This window comes from Notothenia rossii (genome assembly GCF_949606895.1).
Source record: "Notothenia rossii genome assembly, chromosome: 2".
Classification (NCBI taxonomy): domain Eukaryota; kingdom Metazoa; phylum Chordata; class Actinopteri; order Perciformes; family Nototheniidae; genus Notothenia; species Notothenia rossii.
The window spans coordinates 82,380,944-82,402,224 of NC_136904.1; the positions used below are offsets into that span (position 1 = coordinate 82,380,944).

Below are 21,281 nucleotides of genomic sequence, written 5' to 3' on the forward strand. Positions count from 1 at the left end.
CGTGTGCGAGAAATGGAGATAAATGAGCATGAATCCCAGAGCTCTGATATGCTCCTATAAGCTTTCACCTCCTGTTATACCCCAACACTGAGCCAGCTAACAAATGACCAGCAGGATTACACACTTTGAGCAGGGGGGGGGGGGGGGGGGGGGGGAGAGGGGGGATTTTTTTGTGACCACACGTTGAGGAAACACTCTTTTAGAAACAAATACATTTGCTGTTTGACTATTTGGCCTCCCTAATCCTTATCTAAACAAAGGCTAGATTGCTCAGAGAAACTACCCATGTCTCTGAGCCACACATTTACTCATATATTATAATGTGGTTGTGCACTCAGTGGTTTGGCTCCATGTGTATGAAAGAGGATATTCATCTTGAAGTCCAGTAATATGATGAACTGATGCTCCCGCAGCTTTTTAGGAGCTACATTTTTGAGCGGACATTGATGCAGTGCGGGAGATATGAGGAAACAGTAAAACATAAAGGGACCCTAAGTGACCTTCATCGTGAGTGATTGTATTTGAATAGGCCTCACATCTGTTTTTGTAGGCTGGGATGTCAGAATTACGTTCGCTAATGTCCTGGTGTGACTCCTGACCCAATGCCCTCATGACTGAAAAGCCGTACAGCGACGACTGACAGAAACACACTGTAGGAAACCGCCTCACCGCATGCAAAATGACTGTCCACTGACACAATGAAAATAATCTTTTTACTATCGCAAGTCATATCGGAATCTAATAAGAGCAGCAATGTTTGGCCCACCTTAACCTGGTGGTGAACTCTATAGTTAATACGCAGCGGTTATTATTTTACCATCAATCAACAGCGAGGCAGGCAGGGCGCTCTCTCACCTCACAGCACTGCCTTGCAATCTAATTGTGCCCGAGCTTCATCAGTTTCCAGAACAATCAATTCCTCCTCTAGCTTGATGCAGGCAGCCGCGTCCTGAACCACTACACAGCCTTTAATATGAGCTCCAGGCCTCCTGACCAGAGAGCCAGGAGGCGGCTTAGCTGGCCTGACAGGCCTGGCTCCAAACCTGTGTTCCATCATGGTTTCTTTCGCGGTATCTCTCCTGACAGGCTGAGTCTCTCCGTGTAGCTTTGAAAATCAAGATGTGGCGAGAATGTGATGAGACCCTTGAGGAAGTGGCTGAACTTTTGAACTGGCGTGCGGGGACAGTCGGGGCTACACAGACAATATTAAGTGGCCTTCTGCCTCGGAGCTGTCACTAATGGGGTAAACATTGACATACGAGCGCAGTCTCAAACAACCATTCATCTGAGCAACTTCGCTAACCTTGAGAGGAGGCAACAACCCCCTGTCTGTGACAATTCAAAACAAATAAACAATAGATTATTTTCATAAACACATCTCAAAGAGGAACCACGCCTGACTATGATACATGGGCCCAGAAGCACATACTGTATTCCCCTTCCCAGGCTGTAAAAGTTATAAGTGTATTATGATATTGTATTTACTACAGCACAATAGGTGCACACCTGTCTCGTAAGGAACTCATTTGTATTTCAATAACAAACTTTTCCATGCCGTTTTTTTTATGGATGTGCTTGTCAAGAAAAAGGTTTGTATTCATTTATTTAGCTAATTCATGCAAGAATCTCACTATAATGACACGAGATGTAATGAAGTAACCCTGTGATGTGTATCACATCCCTACAATGTTGCCTTTGGGTTTCACACAGTGTGGTAAACTTATTTGTTATACGTGTGTCATTGCTGAAGATGAAGACATATGGCTCTTTTAAAGCTGCTAACAATACCAATCAATAATCATGAATGTCTCAATATTGTCATATTTCATAAATCAGCTCCATTGTTTCGGGATGACAGTGATCATTCTCTCCAGAGTCGCAGCGTGAACGCATGCAAATAATCCTTATCCTGATCACAGTCGTCTGCCCTGACCACACTGACATCTATTACTTTATGAGCTCCAATAGTCCTGTAATCCTGTATCTAAGATGTACGTACTTGCGGGCTTTATATGTGAATCTAGAGGTTAAAATAATCCTTCACTTCATGTGACAGGAACAGCAAAGAGGCTCACACTGAGACTCAGACACATTGCAGATTTACATGCATGTTAGAAACATTTTGGACCAGTTGGCCTCCTCCATTTAGTCCCTTACGGTTAACCCAACCGCAATCCAACATCCCATAAGTGGTTTTTTTATTCAGGCCACTTAGACCAACTTGTCTGCATGTCATGAAGTTACTATTTAGCAGTAGATTTATGCTTAAGAGCACAGCAGGATAACCTGCTTGGCAAACTGTGTTGGTTCCCAGCCAAAGCTATCTGTATCACACGCTTTATATCAGCCGAGCAAGCTAAGCAGGGAAAACAAGACAGTTAGATCATCACAAAACATGTATTTTTGCTGTACTAAATGAAGGACATTCTCACATGGACGCAAACTGTCCCCTGTGTTGCATGAAAGCCAGGGTTTCCTCTGAAACACAGTAGGTGATGATGGACGAATGTTGAAATGAATAGGCCTGTCGTAAACACGCAACACCTCACGGACACATTCATACACCAAAAATAACAGAGAGGCTCTTCCGCGTGCTGATACACAAAGAACAATTGAGAGTGATGTGTGCTGCAGTCAGGCAAAGGTTGACGTACGTGGGAAAACACACAGACGCATGAGTGCCGAGAGGCATGCAGCAGCAGAACAATCCGTCAGTGGACTTTTTGCAGGGCCGAGACAGAGCAGCTAAAAATGACAATGTAATAGCTGGGATGACATTTAGTTTAAAAACCTGATGACAGAATGATCCCATGTCTCTGTAACTGTAGCTGCTGTCGGCCCAGGAGTCAGCCATTATTCTGTACTTAGCCACTGTCTGTCTTGGTGGTCACCGCGAGTGCTGCCTGTAATGGGCTATGATGAGTTTGTATGACTTATGATAAGATCTCCCATGTCAGCCCATGTCATGCAAATATTTATGTCAAGTAGGAGCACTTGAGTGTGCGAGCACATGCCCTGATAGATGTGAATTCCCTATTGGCGCTGGAATGATAGAAGGTTTCGGAAGCAGTGGCCTACTTCCTCTCCCACTCCCCAGGCCTGGCCACCAGCGCTGTGCCAGGGCACTGCCCCCTCTTCCTCTGAGAGATCCTGTGATTGAGAGGGCTGAACATGGTGTTTACTTTGGCCACCCCTCAGAGAGAAGCAGATGGAGGCAAGAGAGAGAGAGAGAGAGAGAGAGAGAGAGAGAGAGAGAGAGAGAGAGAGAGAGAGAGAGAGAGAGAGAGAGACAAGGGCAGAAAGAGACAGATAGAAGAGGCAGAGGAGCAGGCAGCAACAATCTCAACATCTACTTTCTCAACAAGCACCAATCTTCTCGTGCTAATTCAAGCTTTGATGTTGCTGTAAAACCACCTTCAAACAGCAGGCAAGTGGCCAAAGATGTTTCACAGCCATAATGAAATAATGGCATCAAATCCAATGCTGGTTTTGTGGGATTGTATGAGTCAGCTTTATTTATTCACTGTTGTAAGCAGCATTTAAAAAAGGGAGTTATTTGAAGTGTGAGAGTTGATAAATACTAGTTGTGTCCCCCCATTGTGAGGGAGCGGTCTAAGTGGTGAACTCTCTCTTTCATCCTCTTCCATTGCCTGTGGCTTTCTCAAGCGTCAACATTCTTCCACTTATCTTTATAGCCATTAGCGCTGTCAGCCTCCCCGCGTCTCTGCTCAGGCTCACTGTGAAACCCCTCGCAGAAATACCATGAATATCAGTCGACAAGCGGGATGCCTTAAAAACGTAAGTCGCAAACAAATTGAGTTATTTGTGTTTCCCGAGGAGAAAACAATGAGGAACACGAACCGGAGAGGAGTGTGTTCGCCTCTAGGATACACCTCCAGCCTCGTTGCAACACACACTTACACACACAAACAAACAGTACAGCCCGAGTGTAAAAGTAAAGTGGCTCTCAGAGTCATATGGAGGGCAAGCAGGAGGTGACGGGGTTGGGAGTTCTTCGCTGCGATCACACATGCCTCTGCGTAAGCTTTATTCAATGGCTTTTAAGATTTCATCGTCATCTAAAGATGGTTAAAGTTGCATATTTTTAAGTGGATGAAATTAATTTAATCTAATACAATCCAATGAAATCAAGCATATCCATTATGGATTATAATAATCAATAAACTGATGTGGTATGGTTGTAGCATTCTTGGGCGAATTCAATGTATTTGTATTACTTTGGTGCAGTTTTGTTGACATGGTCCAGTAGTTTTTGAATTTGTATTAAATGTATCTAAATTGTGTATTTTTGATAATGTGTTTCTCAGATTATAGTTCAAATGTGTTTTGCAACATACTGAGAGCCCTTTCTAATATGTTGTACACAACATGATTAAGAATAAGGGTGGAGTGAATATTATAAATACCTCTTAGTGTACTGACATACAGCTCATCAACAGTGCATCTATGAACCACCTGTTGACATGTAAACAAGATAGCACCAAAACAATATATATTATTTTCCCATGAATTGTAAATTCTAAAAAAATGTCTTTAATTAGGATTAACTCTATTATGATCCAAGGTAATGTAAAATGGATCATTAATTAAAAGATGATAAAAATCTATAAAAAAAAAAAAAGATCATCAATTAATAAATAAGATTTAAAAAAGATATGAATTTCTTGATGAGGAGAAATTCCAAAAAGTCAGCGCGTTCATGTATTTGTCGAGTGGATAGATTTTTCAATGAGGAGGGTCGTTTCCACTGAAGTAGTGAAGTACTGGTGGAGTCCTATAGGGGGAGTCTGGCATCACCTCTGTGTGACAGGACACACTCACACATACACACACATACACACAGGACCACACACTGATGGAATGTGCAATCCTGTCATCAGCCTGTAATTAAAGACTTTAACCAGCACAATCCGACCTTCAAACTTTAAAAAAAGAGGGGGGAAACTTCTTTAGTTCCTGTCAGTGTGATGTCTTTTACACTTACCACTGATTTCAGTGAAAGGTGACACTCAACCCTTCAATTTTACACTCTTTCATGAAGCTTACAAGCCATTTAAGTCCAATTAAGACAAGGAGGGCAACACGTCCTTAACACCACCCACGGACACAGCTGCCTTCAGCTATGGTTGAGTCTAATCCCTAGGTGTGAAAGAGTTTGGGATACGGACAACATGAAGATTTGGCTAATCCCCTATTAAGGACCTCCGTAATCCTCTTTAAATCCTTTGTATACACACCAGGTTAAATACTGTAGCAACAGCAAGGGTCAAAAAGATTAACCTCACAGAAAGTGATCTGATAGTGTTTCCGAAAAAGAGAACAGAGCTATAGTTCAAAGGTGGTTCTTGGCGCGATTGTATATAGATTCCATAACAATCATTTAATAATACTACTGCATATTAAATACAATTTAAGTCCTTCATAGTATAACAGATGTGCAGATTGATTTATTACAGATACAATTGTAATATTGGAAATGTGTTTAAATGTGAAAATAATCAAAGCGATTTAGCATTAAAAACCAAACATTATGCAAACAGTGATAAAGTTTATTTAGGCTTAATTTGAATAATTACATTTTAATGTTTCTTTTTGTTTTGTTTAATGGGTACATATTTCTCCCATAATCTGCTATCACTGAGTAATCACATTATTATGACTGTTATTATTTTGTAATCCAGTAATATGATTCCCTTACGGATGGTAAAAGTCCCTGAATGCCTCTGTGGATGGAAAATGTATACGCTCCATATGCTCTCTGGCTACTGATGTCAAGGCAGACTGATTAGGTGGAAGTGGAGTTTATGTAAGCAATGGTGAGCGCAAATCGGCCCCAGATCTCCACACAAGACGCTTGCACTCGCTGAGCTCGCAGCACTTCACACGCAGGATTGAGATATGTGATATTAAGTAGACGGCCATAAAACCTTGTCTGGACCCATGTGGTCGACTACAAGTAATAGGGAACAGTCAAATGTATATTCAAGTTTTCGATGAAAGCCTGTTGAATTTGTAATGATGTTAAAGCGCTGTCAGGGGAGTCCAAGCCTGATGTTTTATTGGCTGTTTATTTTATTGGACGACTAGCCATGAATCTAGGTAGCCTTCAGTGATATTGCTCAGTGTGGTTGAGCCCCTTACTCTGCATGAGAGATTTTATTAACCAAACATTTGTTTCTCCATACTAAAAAGCAGACCGAAGTCGTCTTACTACTTCAATGGTGAAAATAGCAAACAGATGTGTGCTTGGTCTTCCGCCTCCTTTGCACATTGGTGTGTTACTGTGATCTTTATGACGGTTTGTCTACAGTTAAATGTTAAAATACACTGCTATACGAGTCTACTCTTGTAGCGTTTGTTGCCATGCTGTTTATGATAAAGACATTTGTCAAATAAAATGTGCATTTATAGTTAACGCAGCAAGGCAAACACTCACTGTACAGAGTGCAATTCATTATTGGAATAACTGTTCTGAAGTCCACAGGACCTGAGTTAACATCACAGCAGACATGAATTTCTGCTTGCATGGAAAGCTGGGTGGTTTATGAGTGTTTCAAAACCCTGGGGATCAAATGATAATTTTCACCACAATACAGAATGCCCACTTCCATAAATGTAGATGGGATGTTGGGCAATTTCTGCTTCCTTTTCTCTGCTCACTAACTGTTGGCTACACAGCAATATGTGATAAGTACGCCTGTGATATGTGGTCTATAGGACTCAAGCAATCACAATGAGCATTTGCATAATACAGTAGTGTCGTTGAACAAATGAGGAATATGTAATGATCCAATCTGCTCGAGACAGAGTGAACACGGTAAATATGTAATGATTTCCACATGGCTGCCCATCGGACAAGAGAAACAAAAGCCCTCACTGCTTTACAGATGACCTGATCACACCGTCGTCATTGTGGTCAGCAGCACTAAATGACCTTACTACAGCAGCTCAGCTCAGCTCAACACACGTAATCAGTACAATAAATACTTGCTGGCTGTTTGTGTAAACTGACAGGCATGGTGACTGATGTGGGTGCAGGAGAGTGGGCTGAATAGATGGCACAGATCAGCCCGATGAGGTCAGAAAGCAAAGCTCTCGCTGCATTTGGCCCAGCTGATCTCCAATTAAACAGGGCATCACACAGAGCAGATCCATGTGAGCAGACCTCTGCATGGCTATAGCCAAGACATGTCTCACTCACCCTCTTAGTTTTCACCACCGGCCTGTGACGGTAAAGAAAAAGCAGTACAGAAGAAAACCTAATTTTGCATTTATGTTCAGACAAAGCCAGTGGAAGCACAGTGGAGGTTCATCCCAGGAGTCTCTGCTCTGATGTTAGGCATACATGTTAGTTTCTGTGCAGGCAGTCCCTGTGGGGAGGGAATAGCGAAACCCTTTAAAGACTTCTGTGGCTATCAAATATCTGCCCTCAAAATATGGAGCCCCCTAGCCAATATATCTATGACTATTAGCTATCAATTAATACATCTGTCTCCATTGTAGGGGTCCACTGCCCTGCTAGCGGCCTGACCAGGCAGTGAACTCTTGCATTCCTAAAAAACACGGTCATCCAGCCTCTGTAATTTGTCATGTTAGAAGTTGACAGTAAAAGGTCATCCACTCCCATCGCTGGAGGCAAGAAAAAGCACCAGGATGAAAGTGCACGTTCTTCTGACGATGCCTATTGCTGTGCTCTCCCTATTTGTATAAGACTGGGAAGACACACACACAGCTTTATCTAATCTAGACCACCTATCTGTCTTATACTTCCCAGACTATCTGAAAGCAGAAGCACCAGCAGGTCCTTTAAATAAGCACTACAGCGCCTCATAACCCTCCTATTACTTCCCTAAACTGAGTGTGAAGTGTCATGTTTGTGACACATTTTTACAATACGAGTTAAAATGCAGCTCCTTTGTGCGATAAGTCACATCGTGAACTCCCTCTCAGTTGTTTTTAAAAATCAATATCAATAGATTTTTGACAAGACGTTTTCCAAAACCTTGAAGTTAAATATATCAGTTGGAATTGAAGAAGGGACTGTGTCGTACCACTCATCATATTCATGTTCACTGGATATCATGACATATCAGTAAGCTAACACCAGCCTCCACTATAGCGGTAGATGTTATGCTCCGGTATAGTTGCACATCTAGTTTCGAAGCAGACAAGCTATCCATTAAAATCGGCCCACCTCTGACTCCACTCCAAAGAGAGGGCACGTCTGCCAACAGCTCATCCATCATGCACAATATCAATTGATTTCCAAACATAAACAGAACATCTCTGATATAAGGGACAGCTGGATCAGAGGGGGCACGGTGGCGGAAATGCACTTATAGGCATCACGGCCGAATAGTCTCGCTGCTGTCTGCTGCCCTCTCTCCCCCAGACTGGCATGATTTAGCCGGGTCGCTCGCTTCCTGCAATTATTTTACTTCCGAAGCACAACACGGCCGGAGCCTATAGCGCCATGACACCGAGGGGTTGACTCTAATGACTGCTCCAGTTCACCTATAGCTGAGCCTCGATCACTATTAACCCATTACCTTCACTATAGTACACCCATAAAACAGCATACCCATGCAAAACAAATGAGCTGCTAATGGCATGGAGGTTACAAAGGGCACATGTATTCACACTACGAGGGACGTGTAGGAGGACATTATGAACGTACGAGAGGCTCAGTCTGTGCTACTGTGCATCAAGATAAGAGTCCTTCATTAACGTCATTGGGATAAGGTCTTTGTGCAGCCTTTAAATAATTACAAATATTGATAGCTTTCATTCATAAAAGCCAAGTAAAATGTGAGTATTTATTTCATCTCCATTTGTTTCATCTACCAATACTTCCAGCATTCTAAACTCCAACACTCGTATCTTTCAACTAGGAAATAAGTGTATGTTTTAGTAATCATTCATAGATAATCCTACTGAACATGATAAGGGGCAATTCCTTTAAGCCACATTGAAATATTATCAATTATGGCGTTTTAATTCCTACCCAAGTGGCTCCCCTATCTCCACTTACATTACCCTCCTCTGCTCTGCATGCAGCATTAGAGCGGTGTCATTAGTGGGGAGCAGTGGGAAATCTGCCCGCAACGGAGCAAATGGAAGTCGTAAAGCAGCACTACTCATCGCATGGACATTACACACTGACCCTCCCAATCTCTCAGCCTCTGCAATCGGCTGACACTGTGCACCAACTACAAGGTGAACCACAGGCTTTTCAAACTCAATTTAGTCTGGCATTAATTATTCCAATAAGTATTCTATGCCCCTGTTAATATTGAAATTCATAAATGTATAATGTTAGCGTGTTGTGGTACTCTTACTAACTTGATTATACAATTCACATTTGAGGTAGCCAACAAATTAACTAGCAAGCTGTGTTCTGCTGGACTCGTATGTCTTTGTTATAACAGACAAATATTGACTGAAAATAGAAGAAGTTTCGAGTTTTTTTGATAGCTTGAAACTTCCATTAACTTTTATTTAAAATCCACTTGCTTCTGTATGAGGAACTACCACACGTCCATGTCCATCTATATCTCCATACACCGGACAAAAATGAATTACCCGTGGTGCTAAATTGAATTTGTTGCAGCACAGCCTCAAATCCTCAGAATGTTTGATGCCATAAGTGGATTAGAATCTCTCTGTGATGTAAAAATATTCAATACAACTGGTGGGTTGCTGGGTTTCTGGGAAACACTGCACTGCTGATGCACCATAGGTTTTTCATCTAAGGTGAGAAGAGTTCACGTTTCCTGCCCGAGGGCCCTGTTGTCCATTTGAACCCTTGGCCTTTGGTCCGGGGATCAGAGGTGCAGACTCTGCTCCAGCTCAGACAACCTCAGCATTGCTCTGTATTCAAATTAGCTGATCACTAAGATCAGTTAACTGTCTGTCACACTTACACAATAAATCAGAATGATAGACTTCATTTAAATTAATTGTTTGGATTACAATTTAATCCTAACTGATAGTTTGGTTTAAAGCACTTTTTTCACCTCTAAAATCTCGCTGTGGAGAAAAGGCAGTCAGCATGTGGTTGGAAAGAGCCTTAGCCGATTCGAAACAGATTTAGCTGCTGTTATTTATAGCATGATACAGTACAGCTGGTTCTTTTTACATTACCTTTTTTAGAGCGGTTGAACCTCATGACACAGAAGCTGCTCGGCTCTGAGTTCATTCACCCTCAGACTATGATCAGAGCTCTGAGTGGATTACAGTCTAGGCAAAAACACAACTCTCTCCCACAAGTCAACATCCACCTAACATTAAATATAATTTCTCTTGATACAGAAAACTGTAGATTTAGAGTCCCATGGCAGACATAATTCCTCTTTCTTAAGTCTGTCCATTTGTAAAATCAGAGTTAGGGTCGTCAGTAGGCCAGGCCCAGGAGTAATGTAGATTCTGATGTAATGGACCAACTTTTTGTGTTTTATGACTTACCTATGTAGGTCAAACTCTGAATGTGGAAGCAAGTGATGAAATCGTGTTGTAATAGTGTTGGACAAAAGTACTCAGGTTTAATGTGTTTGCGTTTCGTTGCGTTTAAAAAAAAAAAATTGTTCTGGAGATGTGGTGATGTAACGTACGTGAACATTGAGCAGACGTTTCAATCTTTGTTTGTCATGTGTGCTTTGTTTTTGGTATTTAAAAAAGGAAAAATTGCTCACCTTGAGCTTCGAGAAAATATACAGAGCAATCCGACTTTAAAGTTAATCAAATGAAATCTAAATGAATCAATATGCTTTAAATGTTGCGTCTTAAATCCCTATCCCCTCACACCTCTCTGACACCAATAGTCAGGGGGGATGCATGCGACAAATTCTGCAAACTACCGACATCAGATAATGAGGCCAAATTCATGCAACAACTAGTCAGGTGTGTACACCCTAAAAGTATTTTTGTTTAGCCTCAACACAAGTACTTTTTGTACAAAACTATGAATGACTCCTTGGTGAGACAGTCTGAAGTCTAATATCCTCATATTAAAAAGGAACATTGTATCCCTCCCTCTATGACAACAACTTCCAAGTTCATAAAAACAGCAATAAACACTTTAATCTGAACCTGATCAAAAAAACTGAACCAGTGTTTCACTTGTCAGTACCACTCTGTGTTCTGCTGTTCATATTCAGTTAGCTTCCTAGAGATACAGCTGTAGGTGCAATGCATCTTATTACCAGTATGTGGGGGAGAGAAGGAGTCGAATAAGGCACAATCCCTTTCTCTTCACACAGTCTGGGGGGGGATCCTATTCTGCAATAATGGTGTAGGGGCTTGTGACATTCACTGCTGATAGAGGACATCATTTCGCAGGAGACCTCACAGAGCAGCTAGACCAGGAAGAATGTGGCCAGATGGAACTGGGCTGAATTGTCAACATTTCCCTATTGACTAGCCAGCTAAGCAAGTTCCAAAACGTAGGCAGATTCTTACATTCACAAGGCAACAGACACCACACACAGGCACATCCCAAAAAAAGCCACTAAAACCAAACTAAAGTGAGTACACAGAGCCTCCTGAGTGCCTCGTCGGAGAGGGAGAGGACAAAGGTGAGGACTGGCTGTAATAAAGCCGTATGCCCGCTGTTAAGAAATGAAATGTAAAGCCATCACCGTGATCCATCTTCATTAAACAATTTCCCTTCTCCCTTGCTTGCGAGGGTATCAGTTTCAAGGGGTCAGGTGCTATTTCTCCTCCTCTTGGGTGTCGGCATGTGTTTAAATATACTGTAGAGTGCAGCACCAGTGCAGTGAAGCAGAGGAATGGGAGGCCATTGGTCCCGTGCCGATTGGCTGCCATTCAAGGTTACTCTTGGAGGGTTTCCCATCACCCCCCTCTAAGTGATACATTGCAATCTGACAAATGCAAACTGTGACATTTAGCAAAGCACTGGGAGAATAACTACTGTTGTGCTGTTAATATGGGCTCCTCACTGCCAAATTGGATTGTTGGGCAGACAGCTTTACAAGCCTGATGTCCATTACACAGCCGGATCATTTCATAATTACACTGCATGCATTTGACTCTTTTTTTCAACTCACTCCTAGAATATCTTAACAGTTTTAGGACACACAAATAACAGAGTGAGGAACAGAAGCCGCTACAGTATGTGTATTGGCAACTGCAGTAAAAAAAGACAAAATAAAAATACGCAGTAACTTGTCATTTCAAATCCGAAACTCTCTTTAACATCTCTGAACGCTACAGTTCATGTTTATAATTCAGGGAGTGAGTGGCGAGAGTGAAAACCAGATTAATTAAGATCATCCAAGCAGAGCATAACGATGAAAGTACTTTGTATAGGTAAACAAAAGTGTGTGTGTAAAGATCAGATGGTGTTTTGACAACTTAATTACATGATTTATGCCCTTTTTTCTAATCCAAGTCAGGGATGGCCTCTGTATTTTTGCTGATTCATAGGAAAAATACACCAGGACAGATCAGATGAATTGCCTTTTTCTCCAAGTCGTGTTTGTCTAAATAAGAACTCTGCGATCAATCTTCAGTCCCTCTGTTAAGTTTATTGTCTTGACTGGCTCCTCGTTGTCTGAGTAATAGCTATGCATTTTGGAATAGCTGATTACCTCATCGCACCGGGGCAAATCTGTTATAATTGGAGAGAGCAGGTACACATCTCACTGCCTCGTGATGCCAAAATAAACTAGGCAAGATAAGACATGTAAATCCTTTGGAATCTCAAAAGAATTCATTATGCAGAGATTTATCAAGACATAAAAGCCATGGCAGCAAAATAATATTGTAAGCTGATGAAATTACAGAAAGCTAGAAATGTGCCTTTTTCGTTCCCAAGTGCACGGAGCCGTTCCCCATGTATGGTTCCAAGGCACACATTATTACAGCGCTCACAGGAATTGTCGCCGAAATATCGCCTTTTGCTACAGATCGGCTTCTTCTTTAATGTGCCATTTAATGCAGTTTGTCCTAATCCAGTTCATAGATAGAGGTGAATGGAAATGGTGCTTAGTGTGTTTTATGCAAATTGAGAGACGAGGTGATTAATTTATAATGGGTTTCAGTGCAATTGAAGGCAGCGGGAACTGATCAAGGGCAAGGACATTATAGAATGGTACAGGCTGCATAGGGGTGGCTCTGCTTGTTCTGCACTGTACCACAGCATGACAGTATCTCATTACATCTAGACAAAACACCTCCCCCATTGATAATGAGCATTTTTCATGAGGACGGACCGTTTTCGTCTCGTGCTGTATTTTCCTGCACTGAGCTGCACGTCATTCTTTATCTGGCTAAATCATGTATTGATCCAGCATCTCATATCCATGCACTATAATGTGTTGTGTACAGTGCATGCAACGCACCAGAGCCTTTTTTTTTTTTAAATCATGCCTCTTCTTTTTTACTGTAAGAACTGCAATGCATCACAATCTACAATTGAATAACAATAGTCTTTACATTGGCTATAACTAAAATGTGTTATATACGGACGTTGGCAAGCTCTTTGGAAACCAACCAAACACTCACACATAAACTAACATAGTTTTCTCTCACAGTCTCTTACTCTCGCATACACGCAGCCTCTACTGTTAATGGAACGGCAAAGGCTGCTGGATATAATGTCCTTGCCTGGGGAAATAAGAACGGAAAACTGTTTATATGTTTGATGCCGTTCATTACTGATTGCAAACTGCTGCGCGGGCCTGGACACATTCAGCAGTGTCAGTTGACATTTTTTGATTTTGTCTGATGGTGTTTAAAACATGCTGGCATTGTCTGTTTAACAATTCAAATACACACAACTGATGCAGTGCCAACTAGCTGTAATGTACCCCCTCAGTTCATCATAATGTACAGTGTGTTAGTATTTAAAACCCTCTGGAGTTCGTCTGTTGATCTGTGGATAAAGTGAGCATGTATTATTTAAAGTAATATAACTTTATTTATACATCAAGTAGACACAAGCTACAGAGAACACGAGCAGCAGATGTTTGACTTTCACACTACATAATTATGTCATTTAAAAAAAATGTGAGGGATTTGTTTATGTAATTACTCTGTATATTTTGGGTTCCTGTCAGCTTTGGTAAATTGACAACATGGTAATTCAGACCTAATGGAATTGTTGCTGAAAATAATGATACAATGCATGTGGGGTGAGAACTAAGAAAAAAGAAGAATAGAAATCTGAAGGAAAAAAAAAAATCAAACTAAACCTGGACTTCAGAGGGCCTTTGTGATTCCTCAAAAAAAACTAAAAAGGCCATTTTGGACTTTAAAGCCCTGTAGGGACAAATAAGACTTTGTGTCCTCCACAGTGCCATTACACCTCGGTTATTTTACTAATATCCCTGTTGGCCATCTGTCCCTGCTGCTTCTCATGAGTTCATCACATTAAATATTTACTAGTGCAACTGTGAGACAATAGCATTTCCTAAGTGTTCCTTAAAGCAGTAACTTTGCTGCTGATAAGTAAAAGGTTTGTCAGTCAGTGCAGTATATAGTAACCATTATTATTTCATTACTTGACCTTCTTTATGTGTTTTTACTCAGGAGTTAATGCCTATGCAGAAGCAATTCAATTTAAAAGCATGATTGTGATTCATTCCTCCGTGCTGCTTGGAGGAAAGGTGCATCGTATACTTTTTACTGAAGAGAGCAGGAGCCCGAACGGCCCGAGAGGTTTAGCAGAGAGACACAAAGCAGCAGTGGCACCGCTCATAGCTTCAGGTGACAGAGTGCTGATGATTATAGCAAGGACAATGCCCTGCATGTGTCAAACAATTGGCAAATAATTTACGTCATCTTTTCCACTGTTATTTCCGTGGAGGGCACTAACTGTGATGCCAATATCAAACCTCCTGCAGAGTTGAGGCAAAAAAAAGAGGACGTGCTACAAAAGAGTGATGGAGGGAGAGAGGAAGAGGGAGCAAGAGGAGTGGATTGGGGGAGGGGAATAAGTGCCAGGCTCAGCTTTTTCCTGACTGAAGATGCACAGCCATCTGTGAGGAGACAAACACACGTATGGCCATCATTTGTCCAACATCTTACGTGATGTGAAGGCTTTTCACTCGCCATGCCAACCTGTGTGGCAGATGATGTATGTGTTTCTTCAGTCCCGTGATTACTAGCATGGAGCTGCAGAGCAATGCTCTTCACCTCATCAGTTCCACAGGCTGCGCTCCAAGGTGGTTGAGGGATTCGCAGCAAGATGGCTTCTGACACACAGCACAACCAAGGCGTACCAGCATGAATATTATACAGTGCATTTCACCACAGCCACCCACTGTGAACAGATCAATCGAGGTGGATGAGGTGAATTAGAATTTTAATAGAGTGCCTGGATGCAGTAATTAAAAATAATGATTATATTTTCCCTAAATATATGAAAAATTGATGGTCCGTTGGGGTGGTGCAAACTGCTTTGGTCTTATATAAACTGCCTATAGCTATATGTTCTTTGATGGAAACTTTTAAGTGACACCACATTTACAACATATATAATAATGTATATTATTCATTTTCCTCATTTAAATGTATCTTCTGTGTAAAGTTGGTTAATGTTTCTTTGTTTATGCAAAGATATTGTAAATCTACCATCAGTTCACCAGCATGCACATACACTTTTTGCCCATTCCACTCAGCCATTAATAACTGCCAGGATTTAGGCGAGAATTATTACATTTCACTTAATTTGGAAAATAAAGCCCATTGCTCATTATGGTCTATAATTATCTTTCATGGCTGGTGAGTGATGCTTAAGAGGTTTACAAAAATATATATAAAAGACACAGCCAAAAAGGTAAGTATAAAAGAAGAGGAGGATGGAAAAAGAAGCTGAGACAACAACACGGTGTCACCAGACAAGCGGGTGATAATTGTTGTGGGAGCCACGGGAGCAATAGGCTCTTTGAGAGAAAGGTAACAAACCAGCACAACAATAGAGATGAATCACAGAGGAGGATCTGCTGCTGCAGTACCTTCCACCGAGGAGCCATTAGAGTCGGCTCACAAGCTTTATGTTTCAGCCTCAGACTTCTAGTTACAGCTCTGAAAGCCCAGTCTTCAACAACACAGATTGTAAAACAAATCTCTGCTTAGTTTCAGGTAAGAGAGGCTGATGCTTATCTTGGAAAAGATTAAGAATCAACCTTTGATGTTGTTTTACAAATGGACTCATCAAACAATTAATAATTGAGCTCAAGAGATGAGACACAGTGACCGGAAACTCTTCCAACAGACAAGTCTCTTGCTAAGTTGAACAGCAGGGCAGGAAGGATGTTCTGCGTTTAAGTTCACAGCTAAATGTGTGAGACATGTGAGCTCAGTTTCAATTAGAGAACCAAGGGCTGTCTGTCAACAAAAATATCGCCATTGTTCGGAGGCTTCGTCCAGAGAGGGAGCGATGTTTTTGTAGGGTGACCTGGGCAACTATGCTGTGTCAACTGGTGTCAGGCTACGAGTGCAATATACCAGCTTGCCCGCAGGCTAAACCCCAAACGAGGGCCCCTTGTGTCCCAAACAACACAACCAAAGATAAGGCTCCTAGTCTCCTCCTTGACAAATGTTTCTGGTTGAAAGGAGCAGAAGAGGCACGCTGACTAGACAGGAAACCGGTCAGCCAACCTCTGTTTGGTATGTGAGCCGATCACCGTTGACCTGGAGAGCGTGCATGAACATGAAGGGGTACACTTGAAGGGGTAACCTTATCAGAGGTTGCTAACAGTAGCATTGCATTTTCTAAAACTATAATCTTCTAACGTGTGACAATGCTTAAGATTTGTTCTTTTGTTCCTCTGGGGCAGAAGTCTCCTCTAATGGGACCCTGCACCACAGAGGAAGCTTTGTCTCTCATCAAAGAGGAGGAAGTCCTCTGCTGCTGTAACTACATCGCGGCCCTCAGAGTCCATGTTACAGACGACGCAGCATCTTTCATGTTCCAGTTAAGGGGAAGAGGGACAAGTGAACAACCCAACCTTTAACCCCCTCATGACTCTTCATAGCATGTGGTGATTTGTCTAAAAAGTTTGAGCAAGCACCAATCATTCCCTGACCAGAGCGGCAGGCCATATAGAATTATTTTACTTGAATTTGGAAATGTATAGATTTTCACAAGGTCTAATTAATTTACCATGAACAATGCAAGTTTTTTACCTTTCGGATCCAAACCAGGCCATCCAGTTCAGTGGTTCTCAAAATGGGACGCGGGAAAAACTCATTAGGTTTCCCCTCACCTCCCTCAGCTGTGGTTGAGCTGCGGCAGGTTAAGTGTCACTCAGAAATTAGCGTTCTCCTGGTAGAGCAGTGGACGCCACATCAGCTGCTACCATTTTTGTAACTACATTAAACAAACCCTCTGAAGGCCTCAATGATGCATGCAATCTTAATTTTTATTACAGCAATTTATTATAAACTCCCCGAGCTTATGACAGCCCCGACTGTCATTAACAGATTAATTATAATTTCCCACCGCGCTCAGAGTAACGTGAACACATACAGGCGTCTCTTAAAAACAATGAGAGTTGGATAACCGCGTTTCATCATTCCAGTGGCTTTGCCCTTCACCCTTCCTGAAAACAAATGAAATGAAAGAACCAGGGGTCTGGCTCCTGGGGTGCTCTCTGCAGCCGCTGTGCATAACAAAGCACTCAAGACACCACTGATGTGCTTCAGAGAGGAGAATCTCTTATATTGCAGGGGAACTCTATACAAGCTGTTAAAAGCTGCCTTTTGGTTCCACCTTTGTGTGATTGTCCAAAAACAGGGCGATAGTCATGCACATTGCTAGTTTCCATGAAGGCTGACTCAAAATCCCTGAAGATTACTGCACTTCAAAAAATATTTTGCCAGGTCAGAAAAACACAGAAAAAACTCAATCCTGGAACCTTCTACCAAATCACAAAATTAGCTGCAACACTAAATATTTGTTAATTCAGCAACAAAGACTGATTTATATCTCTTTAAAACCCCTCTGTTCAAATGTTTGAACAGAGGGGTAAACATAATTGTAGCATCTCTGCCTGAACAATGGTCTAACTGTCCAACTGATGTGTACTAATGCTTTATCAAAATAGACCACTACTACTTTAAAAAATATGCCATGAACAAAATATAAGAAGAAAACAGTCAACCTATTATTTACAACATATAAATAGGGTGCTAGAAGTAGCATTTCAACTTCAAAGGAAATGATCAATCACATTTCACATATAATCAGCTACAGACATCCCAATTTATGCATTCTTTGTCCCATGCTTTTTCAATTAATTCATCCATTGTGGCCTGCAGCATTTCATCAGACTAGCCTAGCAAAGCCAAAGAATGCTAATTAATTGCCAGCTAACGTGACTCAAATTACAGCCAGCAACTTTGAGCCAACAGAACTTCCTTGATAACGTTCACAAACTAACTCAACCAAGCAACACTACAGAAAACACCACCAATTCCACTGAATATCAATAGGAAAAGAAACATTTTCGTACCTTTTTTCCCTTATCAGCCAGACGCTAAACAAACCTGCAGGTAGATGCCATCCTCCCGGAAGACGCACCTGCGTATGCTTTCTCCTACCGGCTTTTACTCTTTCAAAATAAAAGCGTCGGCCTTTCTACCAACGGCACTGAATGCACACCGTCCAAACAAAACACAGACAAAATGTACAAAGAAACATTGACAGATAATTAAACGCGCACAAAGTTGCTGTATACCAGCTTGCACATTTAAGCTTTTCACCGGTTGTCTCTCATCTGCATATTAAAACAGCAAGACGGCGACATTGAGTTCAGGGTAAGTAACGCTAGTAGCCTAATTTATGTAGGCCTGTAAAGCATGAGCATTAAAAAACTAGTTGGGATTAAGTGATAGCACATCATTTGACAATGGTTAGATTTAAACTCATTAGGTCACCCTTAATCATCTCTAATTACCCTTACATATATAATATGCACCTCATAAAAGTTCTTCCATCTCAAATGTCATCATTTTGGGTCACAATGATGAATTTAAAACAGTAAAAATGAGGAAGAGTAACTCAACTCAGCAGATTACCACTGCTCCAAATCAATATGCAAGTTTCCCATTTTATAGCAGTTTTTGTGTTGAAACTGTACGTATAGCACTTTAATACTGCATGGCTTGAATTGATAGAAATCGGTCTCCTCTCATTAGCATTGCTCAATGTTTGTGATAAATGGCAGCTACTAGAAAAAGTAGCCTATTGCTAACCGAGCCAACACATATTAGCTCTACAGGTAGCCTATGGACACAAACCATGCATGAGCAGCACAGGTTAAAGCAGAGAAGCCCCACTCACACAAGTTACATTATCATAACGAGGTAATGTTACCATAAAGGGGTATCCCGCTGTTTACTACTATCAACATATAGGCTACCAGCCATTAGATGGGTCATTCCTAACATTCGGTGCCATTTAGGTCCCCACCACATTATATCATATATTTTGTATTTAAAAGGTTTAATGCTTATTTTTTAAAAGCTTGGTTTTAAATGTTTATACCCTCTACCATAAAACAATAATGTTATTTAGCCAGGATATTAAAAATTCTAAATAATTACTCTGATTTTAGCACAAGTAGGCCAAATTGCTGTGTCCCCAATCATGTTTGCTCAACTTCTGTAACAGATATACAAAAAGAAATCAAAGAAATACAAACAAATTCTACATTTTTGTGAGTGTTGTATGACCCTTTTGCTAATATTCCTCACCAAATTGAAATTGTTGTTATTAATTCATTTGTATTGAAAATAAAGTGTCTGTCCCCTGTTTGAATGTCCCCCCCTGTTACTCTGATTTGAATCCCTCTGGACACGCTCCTTTACTATTCTACTATTTTTATGACTCAAAAAAAATGTCAGCATAATATCCTGAGCTTGACCAAAATATTTTTCTTATACCTTAACAAGCCATCATTCAGATTAAATTAAAAAAAAACATGGAAAATGATGTTTTTTATTTTTTAATACCCTAGCTGAAATGGCACCGAATGCTAGGAATGACCCAGATAGCAAAAGCATATATGCCTATAGGTTTTAAATTGAAGCTGGAGTTCATAAAGTACAGGCATAGCTTTACAAACGTCATCTCAAAAATATACACAGTAAAATATGTGATGTATCCGCTGCAATTGCATTCACTCTTAACTTACAGAGAGGTTTCTTACTTGAGATATTGAACATATTCTTCCTATATAAATGTAACAATTCATGCTGTGTGTGGCATCAAATTAACTCAAGATGATTATGTTGTAGTTTTGGCAGAAGCAAATTTGAAGTTCATTATATTAATGTGAATCAAGGACATAAAAAGATCGAAGTTAAAGAAAAAGGAATATAGTATAACATACAATTAAATACATGTGTAGTAGGCCAAATTATTTAACAGTAACGTAAGATGTAAAGGGTGTTAATAGGCGTAATGCATGTACATTATGTGTGTAAAACAGGGACAGTAAAAGAGAAATAATAACAGTAAAAAGGGGTAAGGCAGAAAGAATCATATATCAAAGATATCAGGCTGGCAGGACAGATACTGGAACGCTAGGAGAGGTGCAAACTAGACAAACTGGCAGGGAATGATTGGAGATGGTCCTGTGTATACGCTGAAGGGCTAATTATAAGGATGGGAAACAGGTGAGTACTTGGCGGGGGTAAGAATCGAGATGGTAATACCAGGAAAGGGTTTACTGCAAGGCAGGAGGGAGAGCTAGTTTGAAAATAACAGAGCAGACAACAAAATAAAAACCATGAGCTATAGTAGCTAGTAGTGTAGTTGTCACAATGTATCTTAACATATAGAAAGAAAACCCTATCAAGTAGTTTATTTTCAGAAAGACAGATAAAAGAAATACTCAATGGGGGATTTCATTAAGCCACAGGAGCTCGTGGAACAGTGGCTAGCCTGGAGGTGAGTCCGGACTTTGGCTCAATATTAAAGAGCAGCCAATGAAGTTAGTCTGTACCAGGCTACTTTATAAATAAATTATATTTTACAATTGGTCTTTGATCCTGAGCTGCACAATTTAGGCCACACAAGTGGTTGCTGGAAGTCGCACAGTAGTTCTCAAAATGGATTATTCATTACATCCACAATGGAGCACTCCTAAAAAAACAAATATCCCTTGACTTTGAAAACTGCATTACATTTGTCTGGTAGTATTGTCAAAGGAGCTGATCAAGAAACGGTTGTGGTTTTACCAATTGTTGCGGGACGCTTAAATAAACAATGCATGGAGCACTGTGTGAGT

The 21,281-nt window shown here is 40.9% G+C and overlaps 1 protein-coding gene and 1 long non-coding RNA gene across 2 annotated transcripts in view; one reads left to right on the forward strand and one right to left on the reverse strand.

The window, feature by feature from the left end:
* LOC307025841 overlaps positions 1–18,585 on the reverse strand; it is a 33,576-nt gene extending 14,991 nt beyond the window's left edge. The window contains exon 1 of the long non-coding RNA XR_013804290.1: positions 18,501–18,585. This is a non-coding gene — a long non-coding RNA (uncharacterized lncRNA). The remainder of the gene's footprint in view (positions 1–18,500) is intronic.
* The window catches only part of atp5mc3a (ATP synthase membrane subunit c locus 3a), a 287,504-nt gene that overhangs the window by 78,817 nt on the left and 187,406 nt on the right, over positions 1–21,281 (forward strand). The window lies entirely within an intron of this gene.